This window comes from Lithobates pipiens, unplaced genomic scaffold, assembly GCF_037356315.1.
Source record: "Lithobates pipiens isolate NorthernLeopardFrog02 unplaced genomic scaffold, aLitPip1_a1.2 Scaffold_19, whole genome shotgun sequence".
Taxonomy (NCBI): domain Eukaryota; kingdom Metazoa; phylum Chordata; class Amphibia; order Anura; family Ranidae; genus Lithobates; species Lithobates pipiens.
The window spans coordinates 510,711,328-510,726,038 of record NW_027507764.1 but is presented as its reverse complement, the minus strand read 5'-3'; the positions used below and the strand labels follow the sequence as shown (position 1 = coordinate 510,726,038).

The window sequence follows — 14,711 nt, the reverse complement described above, 5'->3', positions numbered from 1 at the left end:
TGAAGGAACATTGTTCACCCCCTCTCTCTCCTAATTGGATGACTGCAATTGACAGCAGCTGGACCCAATAAAAAACTCTTAGGCCGAAACACGTCAGTATTTTGGATGATGTTACTGCTTTGATGCTATAATACAGTTTTCTATGAAGAAGCTGTTGAGTTGCCGGCTTGTTATGGATCCAAAAGAGAGAGAGAAAAAGAGAGAGAGAGGAAAAAGAGAGAGAGAGAGAAAGAGAGAGAGAGAGAGAGAGAGAGAGAGAGAGAGAGAGAGAGAAAGAGAGAGAGAGAGAGAAAAAGAGAGAGAGAGAGAGAAAAGAGAGAGAGAGAGAGAGAGAGAGAGAGAGAGAGAGAGAGAGAGAGAGAGAGAGAGAGAGAGAGAGAGAGAGAGAGAGAGAGAGAAAGAGAGAGAGAGAGAGAGAGAGAAAGAGAGAGAGAGAGAGAGAGAGAGAGAGAGAGAGAGAGAGAGAGAGAGAGAGAGAGAGAGAGAGAGAAAGAGAGAGAGAGAGAGAGAGAGAGAGAGAGAGAGAGAGAGAGAGAGAGAGAGAGAGAGAGAGAGAGAGAGAAGAGAGAGAGAGAGAGAGAGAGAGAGAGAGAGAGAGAGAGAGAGAGAGAGAGAGAGAGAGAGAGAGAGAGAGAGAGAGAGAGAGAGAGAGAGAGAGAGAGAGAGAGGAGAGAGAGAGAGAGAGAGAGAGAGAGAGAGAGAGAGGAGAAAAGAGAGAGAGAAAAAGAGAGAGAGAGAGAGAAAGAGAGAGAGAGAAGAGCACTGCTCTCATGCACATCGCTGGATCGAGATGGGGCTCAGGTGAGTATAAGGTGGGGCTGGGGGACCACAGAAGGTTTTTTTTTGTCCGTAAAGAGTTGCGCTCATTTTTGACATTTCCCCCTTGCATTGCTGATCACCTATTGCCATCAATCATCGCAATGTTTTTTTTTTCAAAGCTGCGGGCAGGTGTTTTTTAGGCGAGGCCACGGCTTCAGCCTATTCCGCGGCGTCCAGCCTCTCAGACTAGGCTGAAGCTGCAGCCACGGTCTCGCAGCTCCTCAGGACCGGCGCGGTGTCAGCGCCATCCTGGTGAAAAAAAAAAATCGATTTGCTGAAATTTTGAATCTTTTTGACCTCTCAACTCGATTCAAGATTTAAATCGATTTTTGCCCTAGCCCCTACATATGTGCCATTCCCTGAATCAATCAGAACCTCCATCGCCAATATAGAATCAGAAGATCTTCAAGACATCAATGGCCTAAAGACTACTGGATCTAAGGTAGGTAGTGAAGGGAAAAATAAGAATGCTTCATGAATCAAAGGAACATATCCTAACTAGAGGTCGACCGATATGGGTTTTTCTCTGGCCGAGCCGATATTTAGAAATCATGGCGGCAGATAGCCGATATATGATGCCGATTTTTTTTTGGGCCGATATGTTAGGCCGATTTTATTTTATTTATTTATTTTTTTCCTTTTTATTTTTATTTTTTAATCCCCCTTGATCTAACACACCTTCCCACTGGGGCGTTTTTCAGGCGCTTTTGGGCTAAAAATAGCGCCTGTAAAATGGCTCCCCTGCAGTCTGTGTGAAAGACAGAGTGCTTTCACACTGAGGCGATGCGCTGGCAGGATCTTAAAAAAAAAGTCCTGCAAGCAGCACGTTTGGAGTGGTGTATACCGCTCCTCCACCACTCCTGCCCATTGATATGAATGGGCACCACTGCCGAAGCGCATGCAATGCGATTTGGAAGCGGTGCTTCATGGGCGCATTTAACCTCTTCCTTGGCCGCTAGCTGGGTTATATGTGCCCCACTAGCAGCCAAATAGCACCGCTAAAATGATGGTAAAGAGCCGCTAAAACTTGCGTTTTACCATCAACGCCTGTCCGCTCCAGTGTGAAAGCAACTTCATAAGTGATACAGAAAATTTCTTACATTTAAACATTTATTAAACAAAACAAAACCCCCAATCAGTTTACTTGTATGTAAGATTTAGATAAAAAAATAAAAATAAAAAACCTATATATTAAATAAAAACAGGTAGTCAAAACTTTTGGACGAAAAAAAAAATGGGCTAACTTTACTGTTTTTATTTTATTTTTATTTTTAAATAGTGTATTTTTTTCCTAAAAAAATGCATTTGAAAGACCTCTGTGCAAATGCCGTGTGACATAAAATATTGCAACAACCGCTATTTTATTCCCTAGGATCTCTGCTAAAAAATATATATAATTTTTGGGGGGTCTAAGTGATTTTCTGGCAGAAAATACAAGATTTTTACTTGTAAGCAACAAGTGTCAGAAAAGATTTAGTCTTTAAATGGTTAAACTGGGAACTTCTACACACAGAGATGACTTCATTCATTCAAGTGTAAACATTGTATCATTTTGTTCTTTTCTTGGCAGCCTGCCCAGAGAGGAGGAAAGGGTTGCTATGACGACTCAGGCAACTTACACTTACTGAAATGACTTCTGTAATAGAAAAGTCCCGCTGTAGTTCTAAATCGGCTTTTTATCAGCTCAAATCGGCCGATGCCGATTATTAAAAAAACGGCAAATATCGGCCGATATATCGGTCGACCTCTAATCCTAACCACGATCTGGTCCTGTGTACAACTCATGAGAGAAAGACAACAGACATTCCGAGAACACAAAGTGCAATCATGCAGTATGTAAGAAATGTGACCAGTTTTGCTGGTAGAGTGGAGAGCCTTGGTTTACTTCTCTTTTCTTTTTGATCGGTTTTACTTCCTGTAGGACTATTCCTTCAACAGCTTGTCTATGCTGGCCTGTTGCAACATTGATACGATGGATACGGCTCTACAACTACAAGTAATGTTTTTGGCTACGGTCTACCAAATTCTTGTAAAATCCTATGTAACATGTATAGCCACTAGGGATGAGCTCGAACATCGGGTGTTCGCCGAACAATGAAGATTAGGCAGTGTGCGCGGCAAATTCGAAAGCCGCGGAACCCCGTTAAAGTTTGGGACACGAACATGAAAAACCAAAAGTGCTCATTTTAAAGGCTTATCTGCAAGTTATTGTCATAAATAATGTTTGGGGACCCAGGTCCAGCCCCAGGGGACATGAATCAATGCATAAAAAAAGTTTTTAAAACGTGCAGTGATTTTATTAATGCTTAAAGTGAAATAATAAAAATGAAATATTCCTTTAACCACTTGTTTACTGGGCACCTAAACCCCCCTCCTGCCCAGAACAATTGTCAGCTTTCAATGACAATTGCACAGTCATACAATCATTATTGATATTCTGTTTACATCATGTGATCAGCTGTCGTTGGTTGACAGCTGATCACGTGGTAAGGGGTCGGGATCCACTGCAATCTGTGATCACCCGAGTCTCACTGACTTGGGTGATCACAGTGCACGCCGCGCTTCAGGGGGGGGGGGGTGGCGAGCATGCAAAGGGAAAGACATCTATTGACGGCCTCCTGGCAAATCAGATCCACGCTGTAGCTGTTATTTGGCTATAGCGCAGATCTAAAGGGGTTAAATATCGTAACCTGGGTGGTGACTATAGTATGCCTGTAAAGTGGCACATTCTTCCCGTGTTTAGGACAATACCCCAGAAAAATTACATTTCAGCAAAATAGATAAAACTCATTGAAAAAAACAGCATGCCCTACCGCCCAGTCCATTACCAGGCCCTTTGGGTCTGGTATGATTATTAAAAGGGAACCCCCGAACCAAAATTAAAAAAGAAAATGGCGTGGGGGTTCCCCCAAAGTCCATAGCCCTTCAGGTCTGGTATGGATTTTAAGGGGAACCCTCTGCCAATGTGTTTAAAAAAATGGCGTATGGGTCCCCCTAAATTCCATACCAGACCCTTATCCAAGCAGGCAACCTGGCAAGCTGCAGGAAAAGAGGGGGGCAAAAGATCGCTTCCCCCCTGAACCGTACCAGGCCACATGCCCCCAACATCGGGAGGGTGCTTTGGAGTGGCCCCCCCAAAGCACCTTGTCCCCATGTTGATGCCCGGTGGTTGTGGGGGCCTGCAGGTGGCTAACCGGAATCTGGAAGCCCCCTTTAACAAGGGGGCCGCCAGATCCCGCCCCTCCCATGTGAATAGGTAATGGGTACATTGTACCCCTACCAAGTCACAAAAATAAGTGTCAAAAATAGTAAAAATGACAAGAGACACTTTGGGACAAGTCCTTTATTAAAAAAAAAAAAAAAATGTCCCGGGATGTAAATCCATCTCACGCCGCACGATGGACCGAAAAAAAAATATATAAATAAGTAAAAGCTGCAACAGCTCCGCCTCCATGGGAGGCTCCCGCCGAGTGGAGCTTCTTCTCATATGACAGCTGTTATAAAGCTCAGGGCGGGGCCACTCGCTAAAGTAAACGGGTGACCCCGCCTTCCTCTGACATCACGTGGCTTCTCAGCAGAGACCAAATGATCAAACGCATAGGTTTCCCTTGACTGGTGCTTAAGACAGCTTAAAGGAGCATTCCCCAGGAAGGTTTTTCAGGCCATCTATTACACCTCATGTACCCATAAGCAGCAAGTCTGGTACACAGAGCTTCTAGTTAACATTGAAGCATGTCCTTTCCTAAAATCACTGGACTACTTCCCTTCTTTAGGTTTAGCAATCGCAAAACACAGAACTGAAGTGAGTAGTCAGGTCATTTCCTGTCACGAGTTAAGACATTTCTTCCACAATGTCAGAATGAATGGGGTGGGGGAGATGGGGCATTCTTTTACCAGTACAATGATCCTACTGGTATAAATCACACATTGCTCTGCATACGAATCACAGACTACAAGACTTACCTTCTAATGTCTTTTAGCCCAGCTTTAGCCATAAAAATGACCCCTCAGGTCTTACAAGGATAATAGGGATGAGTGGATTTCTAATTTGACTATTATTTGATCATTAGGCTGCTTAGATTAAAAAATGTTTTTAAAAAAATTGAAATCTAGTTTTTTATTTTAGGGTGTTTTTTTGTGAAAGCAAAAAAAAAAAAAAAAAGTTAACCAGCGAGCATTTTTTTTTCTTTTGGCACAAGAATAGATTAAATTGTGTTTGTGTCTTCTTATGAAGCCAAATGAGATTTTGTGTATCATAAAAAATTGGTGCAATAATGATTGGAGGGAAAAAAAAAAAAAAAAAAAAAAAAAAAGGAAGGACTATTCAGAGATGGAAACAATGTTAAATGGACTGTAATGCAAATCTGCAAAATGCAAAAAGCACTGAAACTGCATAGGTGTGAATCTAGTCTAAAGGAGAAGTTCAGCCGGAGATCGTTTGGCTGGGCTTCTCCTATGGGTAAAAGGAGTGCAATTTGTTTTGCACTCCTGTGATCCGTTTTCAGCAGACAGCGGACTGAAGTCTACTCACTGCTGAAGTCACTGGAATCATTCCAGTCACCGTGACAATAAAGTCTGTGTCCGCCAGGTGCCTGGACTGATACCTGTCTCAGTGAGCTACTGAGAGCCTGAGACGGCCGCGCCCCGCCCCTCCACAGCTCAGTGCTCCAGTGAGCGTGCAGGAGCAGAGAGGAGAGATGCTGATTGACAGTCAGCAGCTCTCCGCTCTGGGATCTGTGAGAACCGAGCCATCGGCGATGTTCGATGGCCCAGTTCTCAGTGCAGAAGCGGCGGGGGATAGATGGAGCATCCACCTAGGTCAGCGGTGCCCAACCAGTGGCCGGGGGCCACATGTAGCCCGCGGAGCCCTTTGATGTGGCCCGCAAACCTCCTGCTCTGGGATGGCTGGTTCGCAAGCCCAGATCGTGGGTTCCCAACCCGGCATCCCAGAGCATCAGTGTTGTGAATGAAGCCGGCAATAGAAGAAGCAAGTGGCTGCATAGCAGAGCCACATAAGATGACAGGGCGGCACAGTGGTGTAGTGGTTAGCCCCCTCGCCTAGCAGTAAGAAAGGTCGTTCAAATCCCAACTGCGACACTACCTGCCTAGAGTTTGCATGTTCTTCCTGTGCCTGCGTGGGTTTCCTCCGGGTACTCCGGTTTCCTCCCACACTCCAAAGACATGCAGGTAGGTTAATTGGCTTCTGTCCAAAAATTGGCCCTAGTATATGAATGGGGACCTTGGGCTATGGGCTCCTTGAGGGTTGGGACTGATGTGAGTGTGCAATGTACAGGGATAGGGACAATTGTAGACACTCACTCAGGTTGAACTGGATGGACTGGTGTCTTTATTTAACCTTACTAACTGTAACTATGATGCTTCCTGTATAGCGTCCCCTCCTGTCACAGGTGTAGTGATACCAAATGCACTCTGCCTGAAAAAGCAACAGCTGGCGATACCTGAACTGAAGACTGTTTATTAAAAGGTATGTTTAATACAATAATAACAGTGTATATATAGGCATATCTGTTCTGCAGTGGTTACCGGGCTGCTTTCAAACTGATCCGCAGGTGCAGTGCACCTGCAAGTTACCTGCACTGAGCCATAGACCTCTGTTATTACCTACAGGTTTGGTGCACCACACCTGCAGGATATAATAGAATTCTATGGCAAAGTGCAGCTAACTCACAGGAAAGCCAGAGGTGCACTGCTATGGGTAAACCACAGCACATCAATGTGAAAGCAGCCTTAGGCCCTTTTCACACGATCAGTCCGACCCAATCAAACCCTCCATTCACCTCTATGGAGCAGCAAATTTAAACAGACTTGTGTCCATTTACACCTGCCTACCTTCAATCCGATCTGCTTAAAGAAAAAAAAACAGAAGGGGATCTGTCCCCTTCCATCTGGGCGGATCAGAGGGCCCATAGAGTAGAGTGGGCTGTGTCTGTGTCCACTCAGTATATGCGGAGTGTACACGGACCTGTCATCCGCCTACTCCGCTCATTGTTGCCCGCGACCGGTTACCAAGCTGCTTAAGCGGCCCTTGCTCTTCAAAAGGTACCCCTGACCTAGGCAATTATAAATGGGCAAAAAAAAAAAAAATCCTTTAAAGGGATTGTAAAGAGATTTTTTTTTTAAAATAACAAACATGTTATACTTACCTCCACTGTGCAGCTCGTTTTTCACAGAGTGGCCCCGAACCTGCTCTTCTGGGGTCCCTCGGCAGCTGTCTCTGCTTCCTCCCGCAGATGCTTCTCACGTTCATGCGAGCTCCCTCGCATGGTGAGAAGCATCTGCGGGCGCGCTCCCGTGATACAGCATATATAGCCGCTCGCTGTATCACACGGCCCCGCCCCCGGTGCTCCGCGTCAGTGGATGTGATTGACAGCAGCGCGAGCCAATAGCTGCGCTGCTTTCCATCCATCCACTCCAGCCAATCAGCGTCCAGGCTGAACGGTGGAAAGGACGTCGGGGGACGAGCGCGGGACTTTCGAGGGGTGAGGTAAGTAAAACGGGGGGCTGGGGGCGCAGGCACTGTCAGATGTTTTTTCACCTTAATGCATAGAATGCATTAAGGTGAAAAAACATTTACCTTTACAACCCCTTTAATTCTCTTTTAAATTTTGGGGACGTGAAATATCTTGATTACTCTCAGCCCCAGAGAAGACACGTGCCCACACAGATGATCCTTGCTTAACATGGAGGTGACATCAGCTACCAGACAAGCTTTTTCTACAGGTACCTATGGACAATCAGTGTATGGATGCCAACAAATCTAACAAAACATTGTGGTGCAAACATCTACTTTCAATTGATGCAAATGTGAGTGTTTGAGTTGAAATCAGGTTATGCTGACCCTCAGCCCTTGTCCTGCCTAATTTTAGGTTCATTCTTTCCTGATTCCAGTATAGATCATTGTTGAAGCTCTGAAGAAGGGGAGTCCCGCCAAAAAGGTGTTGGCTGTATCAGACATCACTGTTTAAACAATTTAAATGAACTTGCAAAAGTAAGACATTCCATACTAGGTGGTCCTAACCACTTACTGGATGATTCAATCTTCTAAAATGCGATTTTCCTATTGAGATCAGACCTATGCACACCTACCATTATCATGGGTCTACGTCCTCCCAGGAGTACTTCCATCTACCACCTGCCTTTGGCAACCACAGCATAAACAATTCTCAAATGCATGGGTTCAGTCCTGCTGGAAACCTATGAGGTCTTTCATATGAACAGCTGCAGAGATTACCATGGTCCCACTGCTGAAAATTTTACATGGTATGTCACATTTCGCATGTGGTACTGCCTGCTAAATGCGCCCACTGAAGTCAATGGGACTATACCATAACCACGTGTCAACTACTTGGCATTAAGGATGAGCTCAGGCGTGTTCGCATGGTCCATGTGCAGAGCCCGCCAGGAAGTTGGCGCAGCACTGCGCTAGTTACAGGCAGTGAGACATTGCCCCGATGTGCGGCTGCAGAGATCAGGCAATGTCTCACTGCCTGTGATTAGTGCAGCGCTGCGCTGACTTCCTGGCAAGCTCTGCACATGGACCATGCAAACACGCCTAAGCTCATCCCTACGTGGCATGTGGTTGCAGCACAGGATCTCCCCCCCCCCCCAAAAATCAAAATTGCTTTTCAGAAGCAACAACACTGCTGCCTCCTGTGACCCACCACTGTTCTCTTTTCGGGGTGGTAAAATCTGCCCCTAGCGTGAACAAGGCCCAGCACAGTCATTCCATGACTCATCCTAAATACATGAGCTCAGGTATTCTCTGAACTCATCTCTAACCCAAAATTCCACTTTTCCTGTACTCCAGTGAGCTCCGTAGTGGCAGGGAATACCTCGGCCACAAATGATTGGCCCATTACAAATGAGAGGTTCCTGACGGGCTCAGCCATGTGGGTCCTGAAGTGCATCTGAACATGCCCAAGCTGATCTCTAATTGGCAACATTCAAACCTGAACTTTTTGTAGCTCAAAGCTGCTCAACAAGCAAAATTCCATTCATTTCATCATCTGAGCGTGAACAGGGGCCACTGAAATAAATGGGATTCTGCTTGTAGAGCTGCTACAAGATGTTCAGACGTGAATGCAGCCTTAAAGAGTGTAAGCTCCTCGGGGGGAAAGACCCCTTTTACGCGGGCGCCTCCATTTTGTGGAATCTGCTTGCTCGGCGGGGGGGGGGGGGGGGTCACAGGTCTGTCGCCGCTCACTGTGCCCAGAGGACATGGACACAGTCCCGCTCTCCTTTATTGGGAAATCTGTGGGAAACGGACCGTCAGTCCGCTTTCATCCGATCCGCTAGACAAATCTGGATTTTGCAGACAGGATCGGATAGCGGCGGAGGTCAGCGGACTTCCGCCGCTCCATATAGGAGAGACTGCAAGGTCCGATCAGGGACACCTGAAAAACTGATAGGCGGATCTGATGGGAAAGCCCGTGTGAAAGGGCCCCAAGTGATGTAAACAGCCTGCGCTATATATATATATATATATATATATATATATATATATATAAAAATCTCCCAAACTGGTGGGAAAATCTAGCGATGTCACTGCAAAAAAACTGCAGACATCTGGAATTTTTAGGCCAGCTGCAGGTCAAAATAAATGCACTGTGCATGCTGGGAGTTGTAGTCCCACCAGCAGATGGGAGGGGTAGTGTCACCTCTGTCAATGGTGTCAATGGTCAGATGGGTGAAGCAGTCATATGATCTCCCCACCCACTGATGACACCAGCAGATTCCCCCCTCCATGTATGAGCTGATTGCTGGCTGCCGTGTGTACATGGTACTGTCAGATTCATACCTGGGTGGACGAGGAACGAAGACTGGGATCGCTACACACAGGCGACAGCTCCGCTCAGCACCTCTCCGCCATCCTCTCACTCACAAACCACCGCACAGCTCTCATTACAAGGAAGAAGGACGAAATACGAACACATAGATTCCAATGTGTCCGCGGTATACGGCTTGGGACAGCCATTTTGTAGAAGCCACAACGATCAACAAAATAAGGAATGGACTATAACAAGATGGCCGCTTAGTGTGGAGACACATATTATAAAGTAGATGGCGCTCTGCTGTTCGTTGCGCCGGTCACACATCGTATCACATGATTGTGTCAGCTGACACCCATACCAAGGGATGAGCGCAGCCAGCTGTTCTGCCTCTAGGGGGAACATCAGTGCAGCCGTGCGCCGCAGCGCCACACAGCGGTAAATAGCGGAACACACACAATAAGCTCAATTCATAACACAGAACGGTTACAAGCATGAGCTGGAAGTGCTGACCAGCCATTTTCTGTTTACAAATTTAAATCATTATTTTTTGCTAGAAAATGAATTAGAAATCCAAAACTTTTTTTTTTTTGAGGAGACCCTAGAGAATAAAATGGTGATCGTTGCAGTTTTTTATGTCACACAGCCTTCGTGCAGTGGTTTTTCAAACGTAATTAAAAATAAATACATTTTAATCCAAAAAAACACAATATAAAACCCATTTTTTTGGAAAAATATAAAAGACGATGTTACACCAAGTAAACATATACCTAAAATGTCACGCTTTAAAATTGAACATGCTCATCGAATGGCAACAAACTACAATACTTAAAAATCTTCATAGGCGATGCTTTCAATTTTTTTACAAGTTACCTGTTTAGAGTTACAGAGGAGGTTTTGCGCTAGAATTATTGCTTGCTCAAACATCCATAGTGATACCCCACATGTGTGGTGCAAACATCGTTTACATATGTGTGCACGACTTAGGTATGCGTTCACTTCCGTATGTGAGGACAGGGACGCTTTAATTTTTTTCCCGTTTATTTATTTATTTTTACACTGCCCCTTTAATTTTTTCAACCACTTCCTTACCAGGCCATAGTCATAGTCATATGACGCCGGCAGGAACATCTCCTCCCTCTGGGTGGACATCATATGACATCCTCCAGTTCTTGCAGCTCCTGCAGACCCCAGGGGCCCTCGGCAATCAGGGATGAGGTGTGTCCCTTGGGACACAGCCCATCCCAGATCAGTGTAAAGAGCCAATGAAAATAGCTCTTTACCATGTGACCGATAACCCGATAACCCGAGTACCCATTTCCAACCCATCAGAGTACCTGAGTACCTGTCTCCAGCTCATCAGAGTACCCGAGTACCTGTCTCCAGCCAAGAGTACCCAAGTACCTATCTGCAGGCCATCAGAGTATCCAAGTATCTGTCTCCAGTCCAGAGTACCTAAGTACCTATCTCCAGCCCAGAGTACCCAAGTACCTATTTTCAGACCATCAGAGTATCCAATTACCTGTCTCCAGCCCAGAGTATCCAAGTACCTATCTCCAGCCCAGAGTACCCAAGTACCTATTTTCAGACCATCAGAGTATCCAAGTACCTGTCTCCAGCCCAGAGTACCCAAGTACCTATCTCCAGCCCAAAGTACCCAAGTAATTATCTGCAGACCATCAGAGTACTCGAGTACCTGTCTACAGCCCATTAGAGTACCTAAGTACTGGTCTCCAGCCCATTAGAGTAGACAAATACCTCTCTGCAGTGCATCAGAGTACCCGAGTGCCTGTCTCCAGCCCATTGGAGTACCCGAGTACCGATCTCCAGCCCATTAGAGTAGCCGAATACCTATCTGCGGACCATTAGAGTACCCAAGTAACTATCTGCAGCCCATCAGATTACCTGAGTACATGTCTCCAGCCCATCAGAGTACCCGAGTACCTATCTGCAGCCCATCAGAGTACCCGAGCACCTGTCTCCAGCCCATCAGAGTACTCGAGTACCTATCTGCAGCCCATGCCTCCTAGAATATACCTTGGGGTGTTTGCTTTCCAAAATGGGGTAATTTTATGGGTAATTCCTCTGTCCTAGTGCTCCAGGGCCTTCAGACTACCTAATAGGCCCTGGATAAGTGTGATAGGTAGGGTAGGTGACTACCGAGGAGTCAGCCATCTTTGCTCCTTCAGTGAGGCCTTCTACAGCAGTGATGCCTGATGCCACTAACATCCTCGAGAGGGATGTCACCACTTCCACCACCGCGACTGCCGGAGAGACCACTCTGGAACAGATGGACACTGCTTCTTCTACCATTACCAAAGCCACCATGCCCGCTTTGGAGAAAGTGGGGCGTACAAGACCTTCCCAGAATTGCAGCGGAAGATCACTACCAAGTCCGGCTTGACCTAATCGGTGGAAGAAAGTTGGTTTGGGGAAAGCTACGCAAACAGTGAGTAAGACTGTGGTTAAAGTGGTTGTAAACCCTTACAAACCACTTTGACCTACAGGTAAGCCTAGATTAAGGCTTACCTGTAGGTCCAAGAAATATCTCCTAAACCTATACGGTTTAGGAGATATTTGCCCGAAGACAGGCACTGCTATCTACGGCGCATGCGCCGCAGACAGCGGCGCGCAGGCGCACTGAGCGCGGCATTTCCAACAATGGAGCTGCCGCGCGTGTCGGCTCCCATGCGCATGCGCGGGAATGACGTCATCGCGGCTCCGCCGAATGACAGCGGCGGAGCTGCGAGACCCCACCGAAAAGATGGATGCGCCGGACTACAGGGGACAGCGGTGACATCGCTGGCTCCTGTGTCAGGTAAGTGACACATAATGGGCTACTATGCGATGCATAGTAGTCCATTATGCTTTGCCTTTGCAGGGAATAAAAGAGGAAGTAAACCCATCAGGGTTTACTTCCTCTTTAACTATTTGCCGGCAGAAGAATACCGGGACTCGGAGTTAGAGTCCTTATCAGACACAGGGGATGATGAACATTTTGAGACACTGCCCCAAGAGTTGTTGTGGGCCGGAGGGGATGTTGTGGCCGCCACTTGTACAGATATTTCGGGCTGGCTATCGCTTACTTCAGGGTGTGAAACACCAAATGTGGAAAACCTCATCACTGTGAATGTGACTTTGCCTAAACCGGTGAACTTACCCACACTTCAGAAAGACTCTGCCGCGCTGGTGCAAAGGTCCCCAAACTCATGCATACCTCTCGAGGAGAGAAGTGCCCACGTGCTACCTAGGCTTGCAAGGCCGCAGCAGCTCCTAAACAAAAGAGTAGCCACTGAATATGGACTAGAATTCCCATATGTGCCTAGGGAGATTATGGATGTAATCGAGGAGAACCGTGAGGCATGGTACGAAGATGACGTTTGGAACTATTTAAAGGTACCAAAGCTGCTCTGAAAGAAAGCCTTTTCACCCGAGCTGTATGAACGGTTTGTCGGTTGTCTACAGCATTGGAGCTATGGTCAGCACATTTATGGGGACAAAGTCGTTATTTGCAGACCGGACAAATGGCTTGCTTTTGCATGCCATTTACTTTGTGACCACTGTTGATGCACAGGAGAAAAACCTAACTTTACCAGATCCACGATTCTATTGGTCGAAGAGAGGCTACCTGAACTGTGTTCTCTGGACTTAAAAGAGTTTTTCCCTTTTTCCTGGTTTTCCTAAAAATAAAAGAAAAAAGCAAGGACTGTGGGGTAGTTAGATAGGGTCAGCTCATAAGAAGCGCCGTGTCAAGACCACCTTATGGGTCGCAGTATCTGCTTTTAGGGAAAGACTTGCACTTCAGTGACTCTGACCACTAGGTGGCATGAGTCGGCACAAATGTTTTTTTCTTTAGCATGTTTGAATAAAAAAAGGTTTTAAAAGTTTAGAAGATAAGTTCTGTGTGTATTCTGTTTTTTTTGTGTGTTTTCTCTTTTAGGGTTCACCAAGATCTTCTATCAAGACTGCCGGAGCAGGGGTGGTGGAGATAGATAGGAATTGGGTGTTGTGTGTGTATTTCACTTGTGTTAATGGTTTTATACACTGTGATGTTGCAATATGTTTTCCCATTCCTTCCCTTTCCCCATTCCTACCCTAAAGTTCAGGTACTTGATTTTTTCTAGTTTTAGAAATAGTTTTTTTTTTGCTAAGACGGTGGGGACATCGTCTAAATTGCCAGGGGGAGTGTGTAGCGCCGGCTCCTGAAGAGCACGCGCTATGTGTTTTTGAAATGTAATGTTTAATCTAAGCCGCAGTTTGGTTTGGGTGCTTTAAGATTACTTTCTCTCTGAACCAGCCCAGTGGGAGTGTTACTCTTGCTGTACTTTCTGGGAGAGGGTACTTAAGATGCGGATGTCACGTGTTTCGGGGTTCCGGTCCAGAAGTATGTTCTGACTACATGGTCATGGTCCTCTGACCAGCCTCCAGGGCGGATCCACCTGACTTTATGTCTCAGGGCTAGCTAGCCCGAGGCAAGGAAACTAATGGAAGGATTTGGAGGTGGTCCGATGCAGTCTCAAGTTGTGGAGAGGCCCAGCAACTTCGAAGTTATCCAGGGGAGGACTCTTCGGGAGAAGGCCACGCAAGGGTTGGCTTCTCAAAAAGAGCCTGGTAAAGCTGAAGGACCTAAGTGAATCCAATCTCGTGGGTATAGCCGGACCGGCTGCAAGATACTGGTACCACACGAGTGTTCTGCAAGTATTCAAGTTTCTAATGACTTGAAGACAAAGTCCTTTCTGACACTTTTTCTTCACATGAAAATTATTGCTAGAAAATTACTTTGAACCCCCAAACATTATATATATATAACCAGACCAACCTTGCGCGTGATCACGGGGGACAGGGGTGTTTTTTTTATTTATTATTTAATTTTGCTTTTTTATTTTGTTTTTAAACTGTTCCTTTCATTTTTTTTAAATCATTTTTATTGTTATCGCAGGGAATGTAAATATCCCCATGATAGCAATAGGTAGTGACAGGTACTCTTTTTTGAAAAATGGGGAATATTAGACCCTATATCTCTCCTCTGCCCTCAAAGTATCTGTGTGATAAACAAGATCTGTGTGATAAAATGCTTTCCCAATTTCCCAATGGCGCTGTTTA

At 46.0% G+C, this 14,711-nt stretch overlaps 1 protein-coding gene across 1 annotated transcript in view; it reads right to left on the bottom strand.

Moving 5' to 3' along the window:
* The window catches only part of ATP6V1C1 (ATPase H+ transporting V1 subunit C1), a 77,680-nt gene extending 67,885 nt beyond the window's left edge, over positions 1-9,795 (bottom strand). Inside the window, exon 1 of the mRNA XM_077493139.1 lies at positions 9,638-9,795. The gene's annotated coding sequence lies outside the window, so the exon portion shown is untranslated. The remainder of the gene's footprint in view (positions 1-9,637) is intronic.
* Between the last annotated feature and the right edge of the window lie 4,916 nt (positions 9,796-14,711).